The 22,258-nt window shown below is 41.8% G+C and overlaps 1 protein-coding gene across 5 annotated transcripts in view; it reads right to left on the bottom strand.

Moving 5' to 3' along the window:
* The window catches only part of greb1l (GREB1 like retinoic acid receptor coactivator), a 48,113-nt gene extending 27,131 nt beyond the window's left edge, over positions 1 to 20,982 (bottom strand). For 4 of the 5 annotated variants that reach the window (XM_030403882.1, XM_030403880.1, XM_030403879.1 and 1 more), the window contains exon 1: positions 20,861 to 20,982. The gene's annotated coding sequence lies outside the window, so the exon portion shown is untranslated. Of the gene's footprint in view, positions 1 to 1,440; positions 2,107 to 20,860 lie in introns of those variants that run through there. The other variant, XM_030403878.1, reaches the window with a different exon arrangement.
* Positions 20,983 to 22,258: the final 1,276 nt, after the last annotated feature.

The following is a 22,258-nucleotide window of genomic DNA, read 5'->3' on the forward strand; positions in this document are numbered from 1 at the left end:
GTTTGAGTTAAAGTTTAGGCTCACCCGCTGGTTTGGTCTTTCACCCATTAAAGGCACATTTTCTCACGTACAGCCTGAGTGCAACTGGACACGTGCATACCCAATATCTGTAAATCATGCACTCGCTGCAATATACACAGCACAATATATGCACATATGAAGATTTCATTCATTCAAGAAATATATATTTCATTAGAGTATCTTTAAACAGTCATCTGTGCTGTCTGTGCTGATATCATTGCTTACATTTTACACTGAAGGCTGTAATCAAAAAGGATATCAGCCTCAGCCTCATGTTTCTCTGTATATCCTCATTTTATTCAGAAATATATTTTTTTTTTGTAATTAGTAAAGATCGGAAAGCAAAAATCGGTAAGTTCTCAGAATATTGTTGGTTAATGTTTATGTTCGAGGAATTCATCTTGTTTCGGATGAAGTATAATAAAGTGTAGGCTATCTGCAGTCATTTTGTTAACAAGGAGTTTACATTACTGGCAATGGGGCACATTAAAGAAAATCACCAAAATTTAATTAATGTTCACTTAAATTCCCTGTAATTGGCACAAATTGTTAAGTATTGTTAAGCAATGGTCAACATTGTGGTGAAGTGATTTAAATTCTTACACGTGGTGTAAATCAAGCCTTACATAACATTTATCTTACACATTATTTTAGATGGTGAACTCTTTTCCAAATGGGCTAATCTTACTTTCAGCCCAACCTTTTTCTTTTCTCTCCAGTCCTATTGTTTCTCCCTCAACTGGATAATTACATTACTGTTTTACAATAGAGGCAGAGAGGCAGGGTTAAACTTGCCTTTTTAACATGGTTTCACACATTCTGACTCACCAAATCCTTTAAGTCAAAGCCACCACAATTTCTAAATGCATTTGAAGAAATCCCTCTGTAATATTATCTCCATTCCTTATAAATATTTTGAGAAATATGGGTACAAAGATGTTGATACCGTCCAAACAGTTCAACTTGACACTTGGGTGTTGTTAAAATTGAGCTACAGAGAAATTAAAAAAGCTAATTTAGCATGTGTTTAAACATACAAAATTAAAGCTACCCCCTGACTATATTAGCTCTTTTTCCTCTTTTCGCCTAAGCCGTAGATCTAATGTTAATGAATATTTGATAAATATCTTAATTGTTTTCGCCCTCATTGTCATGCTTCAACATATAAAGCCCATGCCAATAGTTGAAATGCGGGAAAGAGCTCAGCACACTCTTAACATTAGAAAAGCAGTGGTGGTGAAAAGCCACTGCCCATCAGACATGAGAGAAAAAGGGGGGATGGGGTGAGAAATGTAGGGGGGGGACACAACAAACATCTCTCCATGTTCTCTAAATTAGGTGCAAAAAGCCCATCTCATTAATGCTACATCAGGGCCACATGTGACACACTTTAAAAAAAAAAAGAAGCTTCTCCTGTACCTTCCATGACGGCCGGTGAGATGAGCCCTTCAAATTCCAAATTAAAAGCGGTAAATCCCAAAATGTGTGGTTTCCTTTTTCCTTTCAAATATAGTCCAGTTTTAGATAATAAATCCTCTGGGAAAGAATTTGCTGATTCCCAGGCAGCATATGGAGTTTCACTCTTCCCTGGTATGTCTCAAGTCACCTTTGTCATGATAGAAAGAAATGGGAATCCCACTCTTCCCCTCAGTACAGCAGAAACCCTCCCTCTCTGGACCTCTCTCTCTCTCTCTCTCTCTCTCTATCTCTGGCCCTCTCTCTCACTCACATGCAAACAAACACACACACACACATACACACACACATAACCACAGACCCCTCCCCCTAGTCCCCTATGCCCTCCTCTCTCCTGTGCCATTTGCCAAGGAGGGAGGGAATCCACCGGGGGCTCATTCATCTTGGCCCTGCTGACCCCCTGTGGTGACAGATGCTCTTGGAGGCCTGCAGAGTCGCGTGGGAGAGGGGGGGGGAAACAAAGAAGAAGCCCCACATCTCCCAGCAGCCACACATCCTCGGAGCCCTGCCACGCGTGACCCCCAGCACACCGAGTCAGACGCTGCAGGCGCAGCATCAGGTGGACGTTTTGCATTAAACGCTCGCTCTCATGCATGAGGTTAAACCACGTTGCCACACCGGATTTTCTTTTTTTTTTACTTTTATTGGGGGCCAATTCAGCCCCAAAGAGTCCGTCCCCAGCAAAATAGAGACAAGAATGTCAGGTCAGCTTGAGCATTTTGTCTTGGTTAGCCTTGCCCGGGATTGACCCCACACTGGGCTTTTACTCCCGCTATAAATACCAAGGGGCTCATCTGGCCAAAATAAATAAACGGAAATGCACCACAAATCAACCAGCGCAGGCAGATGTTGGGTATTGTGTGTCATCATAGCCAAGCGATCACTGCTCGTGTACCTTATCCTGAGATCGAGAGGACGCTCACTTCCAGGAAAGGCCAATCACACCGCATGCGTGTGAAGTTACACACGTGTCACATCTACAACGCCTGAGCATAAGGCCAAACTTGCTTCGAAATAAAAGACTCAATTTCCCTTCAGTCGCAGAACTCACTGTATTTTGACACTATATTAAGGATTTACGATCAATGTTACAACAATTACAGTTTCAAAATCGTCAATGTTGTTTTCAGGTCAGGGCTGCTGAGTTATCTCTTGACTTTGAATCGTAAACACCACCAGCTGTCGGACTGCCAAGTCTAACTGTAAACCGTTACGACATTGTTTAGACTGCAGCTCAGGGCCTCAACCAACTGCTACTCTTTGTCGGATTAATCGATCAGCTGTTTGGTCGATAAGATGTTAAAAACTGTTTCTCAAAGCCCGAGACACGTCTTGAAATATCTTATAGTCCACAACCCAAACACATTTAATCTGCTGTCATAGAGGAGTAAAGAAGTCAGAAAGTACTCACATTTCCAAATGCAAGGCAAGGTTTTTTGTTTTACGTTGTGATGTAAGAGGCTGGTTGACATTTTTGTGGTTTTTTTCTTACTTCTCAGGAAGTAAGAAAAAAAATCAGGCATGCTTAGGTGGCTGGTATCTATGAATTAGTACAATTTGATGCAGGTCCAAGTTAAAATCCAGATCTAGCAGATTTAAATGTGTGTATTCCATAATATTGCTATTAGGCTGGATTGTATTAAAGGGGACTGTAGGGCCCTGGCAGAAGTGTGCATGCTACGTAGCGCCATTTCAATAAGAGGTTGTTTTTTTTTTCTCTCAAAAAATCAATTCTCAGAACATTTGCTGTTTAATTCAATAGCTTGAATACCATACAATATGTGCATCATTTACTGTGGTAACTATATCAGTTGGACAGCACTCTGCAAGGCTTCTGCGTCTGTTTTTTCCGGCCAACTAATTAATGTCAAGCAAGTCAGCAAGAATTTGTCAGGCAAACAGCAGGTCTGAGTAAACTCACATCTACTTGATGAGCGGGAAGATGCACTCACGATTAACCATGACCCAGAGATTTCAGGTGTCTCTCTTTCATACCAGTTAGTCCCTACAGTTGTACGTATTAGATTCATTAAAAGTTAGAACATTTAATTGAAGTAGAAATGCAGAGAAATGGCATATTTGTGTGAATTCAAAACGCAAATCAACGACGGCAATTCATGCTCGCCATGAATTCTTCTCATTCTCCCTCCGCCGGCCTGTGTTTCTTGCTTCACTGAGCCGCGAGACTGATGTTCCAGTTCATTACCACGGACACAGTCAACAGTTGTTTTAATCAAGTTGTGTGCAGCTCTTCTCACCTCCTCTCCAATGGTTATATTAGGGCGCCGTCAGTGTGAGGGCCCCGCTGTAAACCACCACGCGAGCCAATCAGGGCGTCCATTAGTCCTCACACACTCATTTTCTCTCAATCAGCCGCATTTGTCTAAACATTGGGCTTGAGTTTGACTGTGAAATTTGTCCGGCTATTGCTGTTTTTTGACCACGCATGGGAAACACGGGTGAGTCTCAGGTAGTGCCACTCGATTTATATTCAACATCTTAAAGTGATTGAGGTGTATATTAACTGTAGTAATCAATTTCTACAATGATCCGTCCCATACCGCCGCAGCCACAAGTTCAAACGGGGGGAAAAGAGCTGTCAGTGTGATTTATCTCTAAGCCCCTGACTTTGACATGGCCTGTCTTATATAGCCCATTTAGAATGGAGATAATGAGTAAACCCCGCATTTTCTTTGGCCTCAAAAGACACTGTGCAAAATAACAAAGGAGTGTGGATTGAATGCTCGCCCGCCCCCCGAGCCCATCCTTCACCACTGCATTGAGCTCCTGCTAAAGTCCCTGACAAAGGGGAAGTATCCCTGCCACCGCCACCTGAGGAAAGACGAGTCACGTGATCAGCTGTGGGGGTCTTAATGTAGGGGGAGAGTGTTCTTCCTCTTTTGGGATTCCCAGAGGAGCATCACAGCTTTGTCTTAGCTGACTCAGCAAAGATGTGTCCCCCCCCCTAGATTTAACTGATGTCATCGTGTTGAACGTTGCGACCACATCATAATTAATGCAGGTCCAGAATCATCACTGCATGTGGTTTAAGTCCACACTGGTAGCAGGATTTGGTGGTTGAATGGGTCTGGCACGGGACTTTCACTTGGGAGATCAGGGAGAAGATATTGTACTGTTGAATTACTGTTTTTAGATTCAGTTCACTTAATAATTGCAGTTTCTTGTTTTCTGTAGTAGTAATGTTAAGTCAAGGCAACAAAGGCCCACTGTGTGTATGTGTGTGATTGTAATTTTGGGCTATACAAATAAAACTGACTTGACTTGACTTGACCATTAAGTGTTGTCCAATTCCAACCAATTTTACTCAAATTTGACCAATCACTGTAGTTCCCTGCAAATGTTGAGCCATGCATGCACGTCACCAAATTGAGGGCATCGGAAAACCTAAAAAACATTGTGGTTTTGAGGAAGGCTGCCTTAAAATCAGCCAATTTAAGCTGCACCAATCCCAAAAAAGACAAAGAAATCCTGAAGAGACTGGTTTATGAAAAGATCATGGTTTGGGATAAAATAGACCCACAAAGTTAACCACATGTTAGAAAAAGGCTCATTTCTTCCATGTGGGTATTTTCCCAGTCTTTTTCATGAGTCATAAGCTATGACATCACAATACGTCCTTGGTCAGTTGAAATGCCTGTCCTGAAGAAACACTTATATGACACATATAAACCATATCAGATCAATGCAACACTACCAATTTGGATGGCTTGCACTTATTACTCAACATGGCAGGTGGAGGATCTGCCACTGCAAGGAAACTGCTCTGCAGATGAGGTGCAACCGACGAATCAAGAGATGAGTGAAGAGCATCAGGTGGTGGAGGAAGTACAGCAACCGAGGTGCTAAATAGCACGTCTGACTCTTATAATAAGAAAACAATCCAGCAGCTCAACTGTCAAAAAACAAAACAAGAAAACGAAGCTGCCACCATGTGAAAATTCCCGCAACAGAATCCCCTCTCCTGACCGCTTCACGTGGGCTACCTGACGCCAAGGGTGTGAGGACTCGCACTGCTATTTACTATCCGGGTGGTAGTCCACGGCTCTAATTTCCTTATAAAAGCCCCACGAGCTTCTTCCAATCCCTCCCCCTCCTACTGCTCCTCGGGACTACCTGCTGGGCCCTGAAGTGCAAATCGGTGCTAGTGAGGATAGCAGATGAGCTGAGGTCATTCATGGCTTTCCAGTGGGCCACACAAACAAAAGCAAACATTCCAGCTGAATGCCATTGCTGAAGTCGGCAGCAACAGAGAGAAAGAGAGGGAGAAGGAGACAGAGCAGGGCTCAGTGGAGATAATAGCCTGAGGGTGTGTGTGTGTGTGTGTGTGTGTGTGTGTGTGTGTGTGTGTGTGCGTGTGTGTGTGTGTGTGTGTTCTAGGGGATTATCAGTGGAACTATAAAGTGGGGTGAACCAGGGTTTAAGACCTGGTGTGACCAGAGGGGACGGGGGCAGGGTCCAGGTCTGAGGAGGGGCGGACAAAAGGAGCATTTGGGCAGATGAAGAAGTCATCATCATTAAGCCACTGGAAGTTTACTGTCCAGTTATAAAACTCATTTCAAAATTAGGGGCGAGGGGTATGTGTGTGAAAGGGCAGCAAGGCTGGGAAGGCCTGCGAGGGGCAGAGGAACTGTAGCGCTAATTCATTAGGTGACAAGCAGGCTTTGTGTTAACAGCAGGTTGATTGGAGTGGTGACCTTGTCAAACACTCTGGGCCGAGCGGATGAGTTTAAGGGCAAGGCATTTAACCTTAAACTAAATCTCAGCCGCGGACGAAGGCTGGCATCATTTAATGGCACAGGGCAACCGAGCAGTTCGCTGAGGCAGCACAAACTGAAGACAAGCCTTGTTAAAGGGCGCTCTCTAGACACTTCTTCAGACTACATCTGTTTACAGTAAAATGACAGTGTACATCATAATTAATATTCCTGAACATCACTTGGAAGACAATGTTTCGTCTTTTTAATAAATAAATTGCATTTGTATAGTCATGCAGACTAACGCTGCAATGATTTAACTGTATACTTTAAGTTGAATTTACTTAAAAAGTGAGGAAACTGGTCACCTCAGACAAAGCAAACAACTTTAGTTGGACTTAACAGACAGTTTTGAGGTCAGTTTTTCAGATTTTACAGTGCAATCAATTAATGGATTAGATGCTAATCATCAAATTAATCTGCAACTATTTTAATAATCGTTTTATTGCTTTGAATCATTTTCTAATTAAGGAAAGGGCTAAATCATCTGACTCCTGTTTCTTCAATGTGAATATTTTCTGGTTTCTTTTTCTACTTCATGACTCAACTGAACATCTTTGGTTTGTGGACAAAACAAGACCTTTCAGAACATCATGTTGGGTTTTTGGACACACCCATATTAAAATAATTAGAGAGAGTGCGGTCAAACTTTTAGGAATGGAAGGAAGCCTCAAAACATCTCTTAATTGTTTAGTTTAGTTAATTGTTTTCTCTATCAAACTTAACAAAGTAGTGAAAATTACTCCTAATAATTTTCTAATGATCCTTTTTGTAATGTCTAACCGGCTGTCCTAAAGCAGTTCCATTTACCAACATGTATTATTTTTGTTTGGAAACTCACTGGTACAATCAATCTTCAGTCTTGGTGACTGATTGATTTGGGGCGATTGAATAATCAATGAAATAACTGTTTGTCACTCTGAAAGTTTTCAGTAAAGCTGACATTTACAAGTTAAAAACGTTTTGTGTTATTACGGTGATTTTAAAAGAAACTTATATAATCTCCTGCCATTTTTAAGTGATTGCTCTAAACAACTGATCCAATACCAGATTTCCTCCTGATTTCATCCTTGCGAAGGAAGGAAAAAAGCAACAACTTTAAATGCCAAATCTAAACTGATGACCATATACATCCATATTGTCATCATTTACTAGTGTTCATAGAATGTAAGAAATGTTCCATCCTGATGGCCAAAACAAAAGAGTCAGTTGTTCTGACGATGTGAGCGCTGAGCAGAGCCATTGCTTCTCATGGCTGTTCCCCCCCGATAGAATCAGAGAATGAAAGTGAAGGACGAGTGACAGTTTACAATGCCGTTCATGACTGTGTAATAAAATGGAAGGCCTGTCAGTGAACCCAATCTGCATTTTACAACGCTGCCGGGTTGAACGCCAGTTCACCTAAGTCCGAACAACAGGGAGAGACACAGGACCCTAATGCATTTATGGACTTATTCAGGGAAGCCATATTGAATGAGACAACAATGAGTTCTATTTCATACTGTAAAGCTGTCACGGGCTGTGGTCAAATGGCGGTCAATGGTAAAGGGCAAGACGAGGGGAGGGGATACTAATCTTAAAACTTGAGCCTGATTCTAACCGGACCTCGATGCATTCAAGATTTATATTTTCATTCTAATACCCTGACCTCATACAGACTTTATGGTCAAATTAAGCAAATAAATAAAGATGTATCTGTATCTTATCCTGTTCCGACATAAAAATTGATCCTCCACCATCACCAGAGCTTCTTCTAACATCTGGTCCACACCTAATGGCTCATCCCAGAGTAGATCTTTGATGATGGTTGACCAGGCCTTGTCCCGGCCATAAACTGTTGTTTAGACAGCCCTATTTGTTATGGGGTGTAAAAGGAGAGCCATGGATCACGTTGAGAGGGCCAACACTATCAAAACATTGGCTCTTATCAGATGACAGAGTTAGCTGGAGGGGTCAGGTTCTGTTTCCAGGAGCCGGCCTGAGCTGCTCTCCGCATCACTCGTCAGTCGAACAGAGGTTCAGAGGTGATACTCATGGGGGATTTCCGATGGTCACAGCCTACATTAGAAGGGCTTTGTGTTTTCCAGATCTCTACCGCGTCAGCTAAGTTTCTACCAAAACAGATGAAAGAGGATTTGCACATGAGCTTTCTCTGAGCCTTCAATCGCATTGTACAGTCTTCATCAGCAAATGAAAGTGGCCCCTGCGTCATCACGTGATATAAGGGTTGATTGTTGGTCACATGATAACATCAACCAACAGAATTTTTGGCCACACTTGTAAATTTGAAAGGTTTTTATTTTACAAGAAGGTTTATTGGATGGAAATTATACAGTTTAATTCTAATTAGTGAGTATTTTCAATAGAAATCTTGAAGACATGTTAAAGATAAAGCCATCCTTTATCTTTGCCAAGAATATTCTAGATACCTACAAATAAAGGAAAAGACATGAAAGGCAAAGATACAAAAGAGAGCGGATCCACTCAAAGTTCAGTCAAAGTGCTTCCTTGAAAAGTTCCCGCCGCTGACACACTAACTCAATTTAGCCACGCAGGAGCACTCATGGAGAGGACATAAGAAAGAGGTCTGTTGTGTTTATCAGGCGTCCAGAGAGAGATCCACCTTTCACAATGGGACCCCTCCTTTCTTTTCCTCCCTGAAAAAAAGCCTCAGCCACCTTGAATCCATTTGAGTGACACCGTGACAAAGAGGCTTCTTAACGTCCCGACGAAGGCGCCTCCTCCTCCTTCCCTCAAAACTTCCTTACCGGGCGATCAGCTGTATCCATCATGCCCCCTCTTCCTGACCCCAGGCGGCGGCACTGCTGCCTCAGCAACTACCCCACCCCCGTCACTCTCCTGCCACATCTCATCCATTACCCCCCACCCTCCGGATTAATAAGCACCAGGTTGCCGTCGGTGACAGGACCCACACTTTAAATCCCATCAGTCCTCCTTACTGCAGCAAGAGCCACAGCATCAGCAGGACTCTCTTTGTCTTAATGGGACAATGGAAGCAGGGCTGTCCTTTGTTGGGAGCTTGACCCCACACACAAACCTTGCTGATGAGAAAAAGTGACAGTAAACCTATTCAGGTCTGTTGCACTTCATCCTGCGCTGATCCCTCCAAGAGATGAGATACTTTACCAACTGGCAGATGTGACAGTTAAGACAAGGCGCCTCAGACAATGTGTTTCACCAGGCAGAAATAATGGCTAATAAGGTACTCAGGTAACAAAAAAGACTGAACATTTCAAATAAAAATAATATAAAAATGTAATTTCAAATTCGTTCCTTCTTGCTGCCACCACATAGAAAGGAACATTAATCAGGATCACTGCTGCTGTGACAAAATAATTTCCCAGTCTGGGATCAATAAAGTAATTCTGTTCTATTCTATTCTATTATTATGTGAAAAATACGAAAAAGCTTTTCACATTATCACATCATACAAACTTATCATTAAATCATTAAGTACCCATGTTATTGTTGTATCATGAAACTTTCATGTTTACATTAAAATACCTTATTTAACTTTTCACATTAAATATGATATTGATCCTTTTCCCCGCCTCTTTTTTCTTTGCAGCATTAAGCTTCCGTATTTTTCAGCCATGCTGATAAAAACTGAGTTTTATGGATCCTTGGGTCATTTTAAAGTGACTTCCAAAATGATCCTACTTAACAGTCTTACACCAAATTATGGAGAAAGTGACATTTATTAAACCTCAGCACAGAGAAAGCTCTTCCGAACCAGGTAATTTTTGTTTTGTTTGTCTTGCCAGTTACTCTTGGCTGTGTGTGATACAAGGGCTTCGGTTTCAATTCAGTTTATTTTCTGAATTCTACACCAGCACAGGAAGACATTAAACACACCTAGTGTCACTTTATCAGCTTAACATCGGACTCCCAACTCCGTTATTCAAGCCATTACTGTTAAGTTCAGCTGTGCGTAATAATGGTCAAATTAAGTAGAATCATTACAACTATAACACATATTACTCATCATGGTGTATCGTTTTGCAGCGCAATGGTCGCATAAAACTGCCCATTCAATTTGAGACGACAGCCTGTGACTGATTAGCTTAGCTTAGCATAAAGGCTGGAATAGGGGGGAAACTGCAAGCCTGGCTCTTTCCAAAGATAACAAAATCCACACACAAACTCCTCTCAAGCTCATACAATGACAATCAATGTTTTCAGGGCAGCTGGTTTTCCTTCCACAGTGTCTAAGGTTACAATTGTGCTGTTCAATCCACAGAAAGAGGGCGGAAAACAGCATACAACACCACACGGCACATGAAAAGTCAACCATGTGTACGTAAAAGCATAAAGTCATACAGAGAACAGCTGAAATGCTCCTGGGCTCTCTGGAGATCTTCTCCACGGACGGACACCACTCTCCCAAAAGACACTCCCTTCATTTGGTGTTTTAATGATGATGGTGGAGAGCTCCGCTAAACGACCTCCGCTAAAATCTCCAAACACTTATTCACCATTCAATAACCCCTCATTACCTGAAAGGGAGCTGCATTTATGTACTGTTCTGGTTGTGCCTGAGCTGCTAATGTGCACAGAGAATGGATGAAAAGAGAGAATGAGAGTGAGTGAGAGAGAGAGAGAGAGAGAGAGAGAGAGAGAGAATGACCTCTCCTGCCACAGAGGAACGCTGAGTCCTCGCAGCAGAGGGCTGGGTCTTGGTCACCGTAGCCTTGGACAATCTGTGACAGCCTATAGAGAAGCCTTCTGCTCTCCCCCACAAACCCTGGATGCATCAACACACACTGACCTTGTGCTTCAATACCAAGAGGGAGGGAGAGCAGGAGTGTGTGTGTGTGTGTGTGTGTGTGCGTTTGTGTGTGTGTGTAAGCACAGGCAGGGAGATCTGGGGACAATCCATGTGGGCAAAGGCAGCGATGCTTGCTGTGTTGATGTGGGATATTTGGCTTCTAGCCTGAGTGTTTCCAGCTGTTGTTCACACACATCCTGCTTCTCCACAGCAACAACCCACAAACAGAATCTACAGTTGACCACATGGGTAACACTTGATAATAACCATCATTAATTAATCAAACTTTATCTTATAGTATATATTTCACTAGTAACAAACAAGAAAATAATTTATAAATCATTGTTAGGCAATTGAAATAACTATAAACTAAAGCTTAATCAACAGAACATTTTCCATTTATTAATGACGGTTGATATACAGTGTCACTTTCCGTTAATAACACATAATCGTCACCAATATATTAGAAGCCTGTAATCTACTAAAGCTCACATTCGGCAGTCTGAAACCAAAGACGTTACAAACTACAGCAGCAACAAGTCAACTAGTGAATTCTTAAAGGGTAACTCCACCAACCTAACAGATTGAAGTGTGTTTACAGGTCCTGGGGGAAGCCAACTGCATATATGAAAAAAGTAGCATGAAGCCTTTTCTCAAGCAAGAGGGAGCTGCATATAATAATAATAATAATAATAATAATACATTTTATTTGTTTGATGGCGCCTTTCAAGTCACCCAAGGTCACCTTACATAGGATAAAAGCATAAAATCACAGAGTAATATCACCACATAATATCACAGAATATTAAAAACAAACATAATCTGATGAACTTCCTCCGGTGATGTCACTCAGTTGCTAAATTGCATTGCGGTATAGCATTGCACACACTCAAAAACTGTTGGACTCAAAATGGGAACAGCACAGAGATATCGGCTTTTTTATTCCACGCATTCTTCTTGCCTTTTGTAACCTGCAGTGCCTACATTACCCACAATGCACTGACATCACTGGAGGCAGTTCATCAGTTTACATGCAGCTCCCTCTGGCTTGACGAACGGCTTTATACTTATGTTTGCCACATATGCAATACAACTGCCCTTCAATGTGTAACACTGGTGAAGTCACCCTTTAAGTGTAAAGATTTGCTGCTTTTCTTTGTCATTTATGAGAGTAAATAAAGGGTATTTGGGATTAGAGTGTTGGTTGTACAAAAGGAGCAGTGTGAAGCTGTCATTTTTATAGACTAAATGGTTAATCAGTTATTTCTGAAAATAACTGTCAGAATCACCAATAATGAGAAATAATTGTTGGTATCATCTAGAAGAGCCAAATTTATCCAAATATAATTGGAATCACAATACAGCTGAATGCAATATCCAAATTGCAATAATCCGCAATATTTTTGCCAAAGGTCAAATGTGTGACAAAACAGCATTATAATGAAGTACTGTGGTGCTGCAGAGCTGCCCTGGCCTTCCAAATCGTGTACTCCAGATTTAATAAAACATGTTTATTTGGTACAGACTCCAACAAATGTCACATCACCTCGATTTTAATAGTTATAATAGTAAAAAATTAAAATTGTGATGCAAAAAAAAGATCATTCCGACCGTGGCTCAGGTGGGTTGGCCTATGTTCGGAGTTCGATCGGTTCGATCCCCGCCCTGCCAAATTGTGTCATGGTTGTTGTGTCCTTGGGCAAGACACTTCACCCACCTTGCCTCGTGTGAATGTGTATGACTGCTGTATGTTTGAGGTGGTGGTTGGAGGGGCCGTAGGCGCTGAATGGCAGCCACGCTTCCGTCAGTCTGCCCCAGGGCAGCTGTGGCTACTACCGTAGTTTACCACCACCAGTATGACTGTGTGTGAATGAACGGAACCTGGAACCCTGTAAAAGTGCTTTGAGTGTCTAGAAAAGCGCCATACAAATCCAATCCATTATTAATGGTGAATCTTACCATACCCGCAATATCTGTCAAAATAATTGCGATGTCTTTCCGTCAAACTTTTATTCATATTTCTTTTCATATTTGGCTTCTGCGCATGATTTCCAAAACCATAACGGATAATACAATATACACTTTTACCCGCTATACTTCAGATTCCAGGAACCAACGGGAGCAGGAAGAAGAAAGATCTAACATCACCTGCCCCTATCTTGATAATAACATAAGTTACTGTAGATACAGATGGCCAACCCTTCTATTTACCTTTCCCTGACAACCCTACACGACTCAAAAGTAGAGACGCAGTATCGCTGCATATATCTCAGCATACCACTAGTTGTCTACGGTAGACGGAAGTTCAGTGTTGCAGTCTGCACCGATTAGTAGTAAATGCAGACAATGATCACCGGTGTGTCTAACTAACATGTTAATCAACAGATAGGAACCCAGTATAATGATGAACTATTTGAACAGTGTTTGTTATTCCAAAAAAAAAAAAAAATAGAAAAATGACCCTTGTAGCAGAGGGCCAAACAAAAAAAATCCAATCTAAAAAACCATTAACATTCCCTCAGGGCATTCTGCTCTGTGATCCAGCAAGCAGCACAGCACACACCGTACTCTTTAATAAGTACAGGAGAGCTGTTAGCAGTCATTTCTGGCCACCGGTGCTGTTCATGGGTTGGCATCTGCACGCACGCACACACGCAGGAGGGGAGGGGGATACAGCGGTACACCCTGTGAGAACACACTGTTCCACAACAGCGCTGTGCCAGAAGGGAATCGCAGCTGGATGCTGTCCAGGATTCAGCAGCTAGAATGAGGATCTATTCTTACTAAGTGCTCTCCACGGAGCCCGCCGCACACTTGATGTAATGGAGCCCCGCGAACAGAATCCACGCGATTGATCTCAAAACAAGAAAAAAAAAAGAAAACAAGGAGGACAACTGCAGACACGAGACGAGCGCTCCATACCACAGTGCTGGTGCGATGCGATGCAAGACGCAAGATTCTAGGGCCCAGGCGTCGGGGGTTATTAGGCCTCATTTGTTTATTACGGCTGCAAATGAAAGAGTTCAACCTCGAGGAAACAAAAGACTGAAATTCCTCCTTCACCTTGACACGCCATCACGCCCCTGCGAAACAGACAAATGCACTCGCAGCTTAATGGCGACCCCTTTGACTTTGCTCTGGACACGCTTCCTGACGAATGATTAGGGACACGTCCAGATCAGCTCCATTCTTTTCTTCTTTTTTTTTTTTGTCAGGGAGCTTTTGCAACTTCGATCTGGAGGTCAGAGAGAAAGAGCCCAAATTTGGAGCTTTCAACTTCTTACAACTATTTAAGCTTTGCATTCGGATGCCTTTACAACTACTATGTAAAAAAGAGCCTTAAAAAGAGGAGGAAGCACCTTTACTGTTACAGAGACGGAGGGCTTAAATAAACTACAGGGATTGGGGTTCATTGAGTTTTCTTTTAGTTAGTCAACCAGAGGATCCAGCGGTGACAGATAAGAACCTGCCCTGCATGTCAGAATCAGAGATAACTAACAGGACAACAGGAAGTGCCATCTACCGGGGTCATGTTCCACTCATGCATAAATGTAGACGAACATGCACAATTAGCATCCCGAGTCTCCTTTTGCAACAAAGAGCAGGATGTCCAGGCCTGTCTTTTTGGCCGTACTCCTACCTTCCTGACTGTAAGTTCCTTTCAACCATCACTTAAAGGCCACTACAAGAAGGATTTTCTTTTTTTGTTTGTTTCAACTCAGAGGAATCTCATCTTCACAACCTTCCCCTTTCCCCTTCACTCCCCGAGCAGGCCGTAAATGCAGAGGCGTGAAGTAGACTCAACACCCTGCAGCACAAATTCATGGTCAGGCATCTAAAGGAAGAACGGGCTGTTCTAGAGTTAACGTATTTGTTTAATGAGTTGCTGGAACGCAATATATTCAAATTCAATTCTCATCCATAAAAAAAAAAAAACCAAGCTGCAGGTCAGTACTCCTACATTAGCTACATCTTTATTGGCAAAATGTGATTCATCCGCCAATTATAATAGGAACAGAAAGACCCACCAGAATTTCTTAGATCCCAAAACATAAAAAAAAAAACAACTTAAAATATTACATTTTCTTTCATAGAAGACTGTGAAAACATGATGCTGAAACCAACAAACTTTTGTCATATTTGCTTGGAAAATTTCCTCACAATAAATTGATTCTTCTTCTTGACTGAGTAATTGATTGACTGACCAATCGCTTCAGCTTTGAACAATAGCACGCTCAACTGGGGTACTTGTACTTCGGATTATTTCAGTATATGTCTGTAATTTCACTCGCACTTCAGTATGCATTACACCATGTAATCTACTTAGTCACTTTTAAAATCACAACTGATTACTGACTACAATTTGAATTCATATCTAAACCTCCCGTGTGCATTTTTGTAGACTAAAGATTTAGAGAAACAGAGACCCCCTTTGATTGAAGGCCTGCTATTGTTAATGCCTTAAAAACATCAACCGGTTAAAAAATGTACTTTTATTGACGTGTTACATTAAGACCAATAGTTTAACTTGGAATTGAGCAATATTTCAGCAGTGTAACTGTGCTCGTACTTGAGTAAACATTTTCAGTGCTCTTTCCAGCACTGGTATTGACTTATTTGAGTATTGTTCTGCTTTTTTGCAACTTCTCCAGTGTGTCACTATCCTCTATGGATAGAGGGCAGCATGGCTACAAAGCTGTACTAATACTTGAAACGTTAAAATTGGAATAATTTAGAACAAGGAGAAGAAGAAAAACAACAACTGAGGGAAACTAAATTAACCAAAAATGAAATAATCACTCCACTTCCTGCAGGTGAAACTAAGATATAACAGCTGACGGTGGAGGGGGCTTTGAGGAGGAAGCCCCTCCCCCCACCAGAGGGATCAATGCACATAAATGGAAGAGGTCACAGACCTTTGACATGTCCTTTCAGCCGGGGGAGGGGCACGGGCCTTTGTGAGATTGGCTTTAATGATCCAATTGTCGACTGTGTCATGCCACGTCATACAGTACATACAGTTTATTGCACACTTTCATACCCCGATCTGCCTGCTGGGGGTTCAATAAAGTGTTACCTTATCTTATCTCACTCCACTCCACCCCGCGCACTCATTCAACCCATGCATGGTTTCATTCACTGAACCGTCCAGCCACAAGTGTGAGGTTCGGATTAAAAAAAAAAAAGTGTTGCCCCGTATCTTCTAATACCCGCCCGCATTCAGCCGCCTTGTTTCGCTTCATTCGCTCCTACATCTGCTTCCTTCTCCTCTCCCTCATCACCTCGAGTCCTCAGCCTCCCCTGCTCCTCTCCTTATCTGTTACTTACCCTCCCTCCTCTTTCATGCTGCATTTTTTTTCCTACAGGAGTTTGATCACTTAAAAAGACCCAAGGCAGGAAGAGAACAAAAACATAAATAAACTGCTTTCCAAGATCCTCCCGTGCAAGAAGCAAAGCATTACATGAATCTAACATTCAGACTTTGAATGAAAAAGCGGCTCAAAATAAACACTCAGTTAAAGTAAGATATTCAAATGACTGCTTTTGAGTTGAAACTAATTGGCCATGTTTATACCCGACTGGCATGAAAAGTTAAAATAAAACCGAGCCACTACCATTACACTCTGTGAATATTTATTTATTTTATAGACGCTGCGAGAACACAGTGTTCCTAGTGTTCCTAACCCTCAATAAAAGAGGACAGGTTAAAAAGTTTACAACCATCCATGCAGAACGCATCTGGCTCGGCAGATCAGTAGCGAGATGCTCCTTCAGTTCATCTAACTGAATGATTCTGACTCACATTGGACACTGTTAGTGCGAAAGCAATAAAGATATTTTGTCAAGAATCATGAAACATATTTCCGGGTATGTGATTGGTTTGTGTTTGGTATAAACATATGATTTAATCGTGTTAGGTGTGAAATGGTCTCTTTCAGAATTTTGCAGTAGTGAATGTAGGCAAATTAAAGTATCAAAAGTTCAAGTTTTATTATGCAGAATGGCTTCTTTCAATAGAATATTCTGTTTTTAACACTTATGAATAGGCAGGAGTATTTCAATGCTGTACTTCGTCGGATTAGAGCAAATTATAAATACTTTTCTATACTACCATAGATGAACAGTATAGTACTGCATCACATCATATGTGTTCAACCGTGTGTTTTTATGTAAAAAGTAACAATAGCTTTCAAAAAAAAATGTAATGGAGTGATATTTTCCCTGGACATCAATTAAGTATAAGTAGCATAACATTGAAATATTCAGACAAAGTACAAGTTTGTCAAAATTGTAACTCTACCTTACACTGTGGATATACATTCTTCATTCAACACTGAGTGCATTTTACTTGGTGACTTTACTAAAAGATGATATTCAGTTTGGAGTTACTCGAGAGATACTGTACTTGAGTAATTCCATGTGATGCTACTTTAGACATCTAATCCGCTACATTTCATAAGGAAATAGCATACTTATTATTTTGCATCATTTGCATGATAAAGATACAGTTCATCTGCACACTGTAAAACCTGGCAAAGTGACTTTACTCAAAAAGAATAGAGAAAACCGATGACCTCAGAATTACAGAGTAATGCAGACTAACTTTTTAGCTCGTATGACTTAAATCTAATAGTCTACTTGTCTTGGTAATTCTGAGGTACACGCTTTCCTGGCTTTTTTAAAATCAAGTCAGCTTTTGAAATGTACAATTCACATTAACATCACACACACGACATGTATGACCTACGTATATATGAATTATAATGGACTGTTCGAGATTACACACAACCCTGAATAAAGCAGTGTGAATGAGCTTCATCTCCAACAGTTGCAACGCTGAAAAACAACTAAATGTACTATTATAATTGTTTTACAAATAAAATCATGTTACATATACTAATTTAGAGGCCATTTATTTTGCAATGAACATGTTTAATTTGATATCTTAGGTAAATTTGTCTGATATTACTTGTAGTTAAGTAAGGAAGAATTTTAGTATTGGGATCAGTCCCCAGAATCAGGTATTGATCGGGCTCTCTCTGCTAATTTTCACAGTATCTGATGACTTCCTCTGCTGCTGGTGTTTGATTGTGTAGTTTCAGATCATATCGTGTGTTTCTACAACAATCATCTGTCTGTTTATATCAACGTGAGCGCGTGCCACAAGGAGAATTACTCAAAGATGCTCCTGGCTTCTGCCTCAGCAGATTGACATGAATGACAGCTATTTTGAAGAAACTGTTTTTCGGGTCCTTTTACATCGGACTCAACGAATGAAGTGTGAAACAATAGCGCTGATCTCTCTACTTGGGATTTCATCCCTCGTACCATCTGTACTGAGGATCAGAGAGGCCCACAACCACTAAGACGCACCTCTGAAGGGATCAAGAGGAGCATCTGCCTGCTTTTGCCGCTGACTGGTCCCAGTGGTGTTTTTGAGATCTAAACTGGGACGGCGAATGATCCGTTCGACATCCTCAGTGATCAATCTTCAGAACGATATGATCCGGGAGCCAAAGCAGAAACTGAAACCTCTTTGTCACAGACTGCATCGGTAATCAATTCTCATGTATGCCTTTTTTGTTATGACACCGAATACAAATCGGAGCGCTCTATCACACGCTCACTTGTCATAACAGAGAGTAATGATTACAGAACACTTGAACGAATGTGCATATTGTCTCTCCCCCCCACCCAACAAAAAGTAGAGCGGAGGAGGAGCGTCTGAATAAGGAGTCCTGATGTGCCCGTAATGATAGAGAGGGAATAATGTGAGAATCAATCTGTTACCACGGTGACGACTTGCCTTGTACATGCAAACAGTCACCCGTCCGCAGCTTGGCGGAGCTTTTCCATGTGACAAATGACATGGTCCATTTTTGGAAAAGCCTCTTTGCCTCACAGCAGGTCTGATGCCAAATAAATCAACTGTGAATGAGGACCATTATCATCACTGGATAGAACAGCACTTGTGAAAGAAGGGCATCTCTGGCAGGTCATGTCCCTTCATTTCTATTTAGGTGTAAACATCTTTTCAAATCAGTTTGGGAATCTGGAGCTTCGGCAGGCTTGGGTTATGCCAGAGGAGCTGTTATTTTACATTTTAAAACATCTACTGAGTTGTGTAGGAGAATGCTGCAGCGCTGTTTTTAGCGTGAAGCTCCAGAAGTGTTTTGAGGACTACAAAACTTCACCCGGCTTTCCATCAGGGGCTCAGTAGACAGTGACGTTTCACATATGGATTAATATGGTTGGGATTTGCCATTTTCAAAGTTCACAAATACCGCTTGCAAAACCAAACCCAACTCCATTGCTAATTTACCGCTCAACTTTGAAAATTCCAGAAAAAGGTTAGGATGCTTCAATCGAACAAACAAGACGCCCAGTGCCAACAACGTCTGAGCCACATGGCCATCACAATGCATCATGGGGACGAAGATGTCTCCTTCAAGGCTGAAGAGGGATCCCTGTCCGAGCGCAGGAGCCCTGTCACGGAGGCCTTACTTATCTCCTTCTAGATTAAGTCCCAATTGTTCGGCATTGAACAAAGGCAGCCAGTGAGGAAACCATCCCCTCCCCAAGGGGCCAGATGGTCAGCGTCCAGAGCCCCCTGACCCCTCCAGCCCCTCGCCCTCTCTGACAGGGCTGCGCATGCTCTAGGCGAGACTGGCCACCCAGCACACACACAAATCCACACTGCTCATACAGAGATACTGCGCTACTTGGCATAGGAGTTACAGTGGACAACCATGAATGAAATATACACTTAATGGCAGCAATTGTCAATATATCTAATCATGCATGCAAATACTTGAGAGCAAAACTGGCCCCGGATGAGAACTTGATACGTGAAAATGTTACTTTAACATGAATATTGTCTCTCTTTCTCTGCTTCTTTGGCTTTGACTCTCTGGCATTTTGAGAGAGCACAGAGAAAGGGGGGCAGTGGAGCCAAGAGGAATGCAACCTTTGGGACACGAAACATGAGGAATGGCAGATTAGATGCAGTCAAGACAGACTGGTTTGCCTGTCATTACAATGACAAACCACCAAATACATCTCCCTGGTCCCTCTTATCTGATAGGTCTTTATCTGAGCTGCTGAAGCCTGTTTCAACACGGAGCCCCGGGCAACTGGGACAGTGTTCAACAGGAGAGTGGGCTGGGTCCCGATATTCCTGACATGACTTCTTAGACGATGATTAATCAGCAGGATTGACACTTTCAGAGATGAATAAAATGAGTTATCCGCAAGATAATACGAGAGGAATTACTTGACTGCTGATCCAGAATAATCTCCAATCTTCGTTGTTGGTACACTTCTCACAGAAGTTTGAGTCGCACACTGACGGACTAAACTACGTTCATTACAGTCATAGTTGAGCTATTGGATGAGAGTCAGTGGCCGAGCATCACTGACAGCCGCGACACTTGGAGAGGCTTGTTAGTCAAAGGAAGCAGCTGAAGAAAAAATAAAATAGGTTCAGGCTATTCGTGCAGTGTTCTCGAGCATTCAAACGGGTCCCCTGACGAGACGAGAGTTGGTCACCTCCAGTTTCCTCTTTCGCACTTTAGCCACCCAATCCTCTAACACATATGGGTTAGTCAAATTAGATTCAAGGACGAAACAAACTTTAAGCATCTTTTTCAGCCTCGGACCGAAAAACGAGCTGCGCGCACGCAGGAGCGACCATCCTCCGGAGCGCGTCAGCAGCCCCGCGCCTAGTTTATGATCGCCAACACGTTTATCATGACGTGCGATTCAACTGAGGACACGGAAAAGCAGCAGGGCACCCTACCTGTATCAGCGCGAAAGCGGGTCAGTCTGTGGGTAAATGTGCGTCCCTGGGTCCAGTACACACCACCTCTGCTGCTGCTGCGGCTCGGCTCGCTGTGCTCTGCCACAGCTGATCTGCGCACAGCCGAGGAGCTGCCAGCTGACGTCAGGGAGTTACTGTACGTGCCGTTTGGTTCACATGGACGCAAGAAAAATGTTCGGATCAGCTCGTTGCTGCACAGGGGGAAGGAAATAAACACAAAGGAGTTTTATCTATCTATCTATCTATCTATCTATACAGTAGGACTATACATATATGTGTATACGTAGGAGAACATGGGCTACATATATACACTACATATTGCACTTGATATGTATACTGCACTGATACTGTAAATTGTATTCATAGGCTACTATAATAATGTATATCTGTACAGGTAGGCTACTGTTAATGTTTTGCATATTGTACATTTGACATCATCTGTAGATATTCTTATCTTATTATCTTACATGATTAACGCTTTGACTTGACATAGGCCAGCAGACACATGTACAACCATACATACAAATATTCATATATAGCTATGTACATACACACACACACACACACACACACACACACACACACACACACACACATATATATATATGCATACACACGTACATACATACATACATACATACATACATACATACATACGATTAAGATTATAAATTCAGATATGTCACAGAATTGACAAACAAGTTAAACAATGAAATATCCCAGTATCCCTAACTAATTCTGAGTAGTGTACATACAAACTTACATACATACATACCAGGCCTACAGACATATATACATACATGAATTAAAGATTGAATTTTAAATTATTGCAGTATAGCTTAGAAAAGATGAAGGTGGTATGGTGATTGACTGTAGACCTTGATGAACATGACATGGACTTGTGTTTCAAGTTTCTTGTGCAGGTTATAGTCTATACCCTTTGTCAATAAAGCCTACAAAACATGTATACAACATATACATGACTGGCTAATATATTTGATTACAAAATAATTACGAGCAAGCCTTCACTCAATATTTCTTTTGAAACTGTAGATACAGTCTGTAACTGTATAAAGTTTACACAGTATATCTCCGACTCAGCGTATTCAAAGCTGAAACATCTCCCTCTATGGGCAAAAAAAGAAACCGAATTCAGCTTGCACTATCGAGGGCTGCCTCACTCTGCAAGTTTTAGGGAATCCATTTTTACCAAAGAAAGTATATTTAAGGTGATATTAATAAAAAGAAAAGGGGAGTACCAGTTCACGAGGAGCACTTGGCAGCAGCTTCAGTACATATTTCATAGCCATAAAATTCAGGATCATGTGCCTTAAGTGTGTGAACACAGCAGAGTTCTCTTCATAAAAGTGGAACAAC

Source organism: Sparus aurata, chromosome 21 (assembly GCF_900880675.1).
Source record: "Sparus aurata chromosome 21, fSpaAur1.1, whole genome shotgun sequence".
Taxonomy (NCBI): Eukaryota; Metazoa; Chordata; class Actinopteri; order Spariformes; family Sparidae; genus Sparus; species Sparus aurata.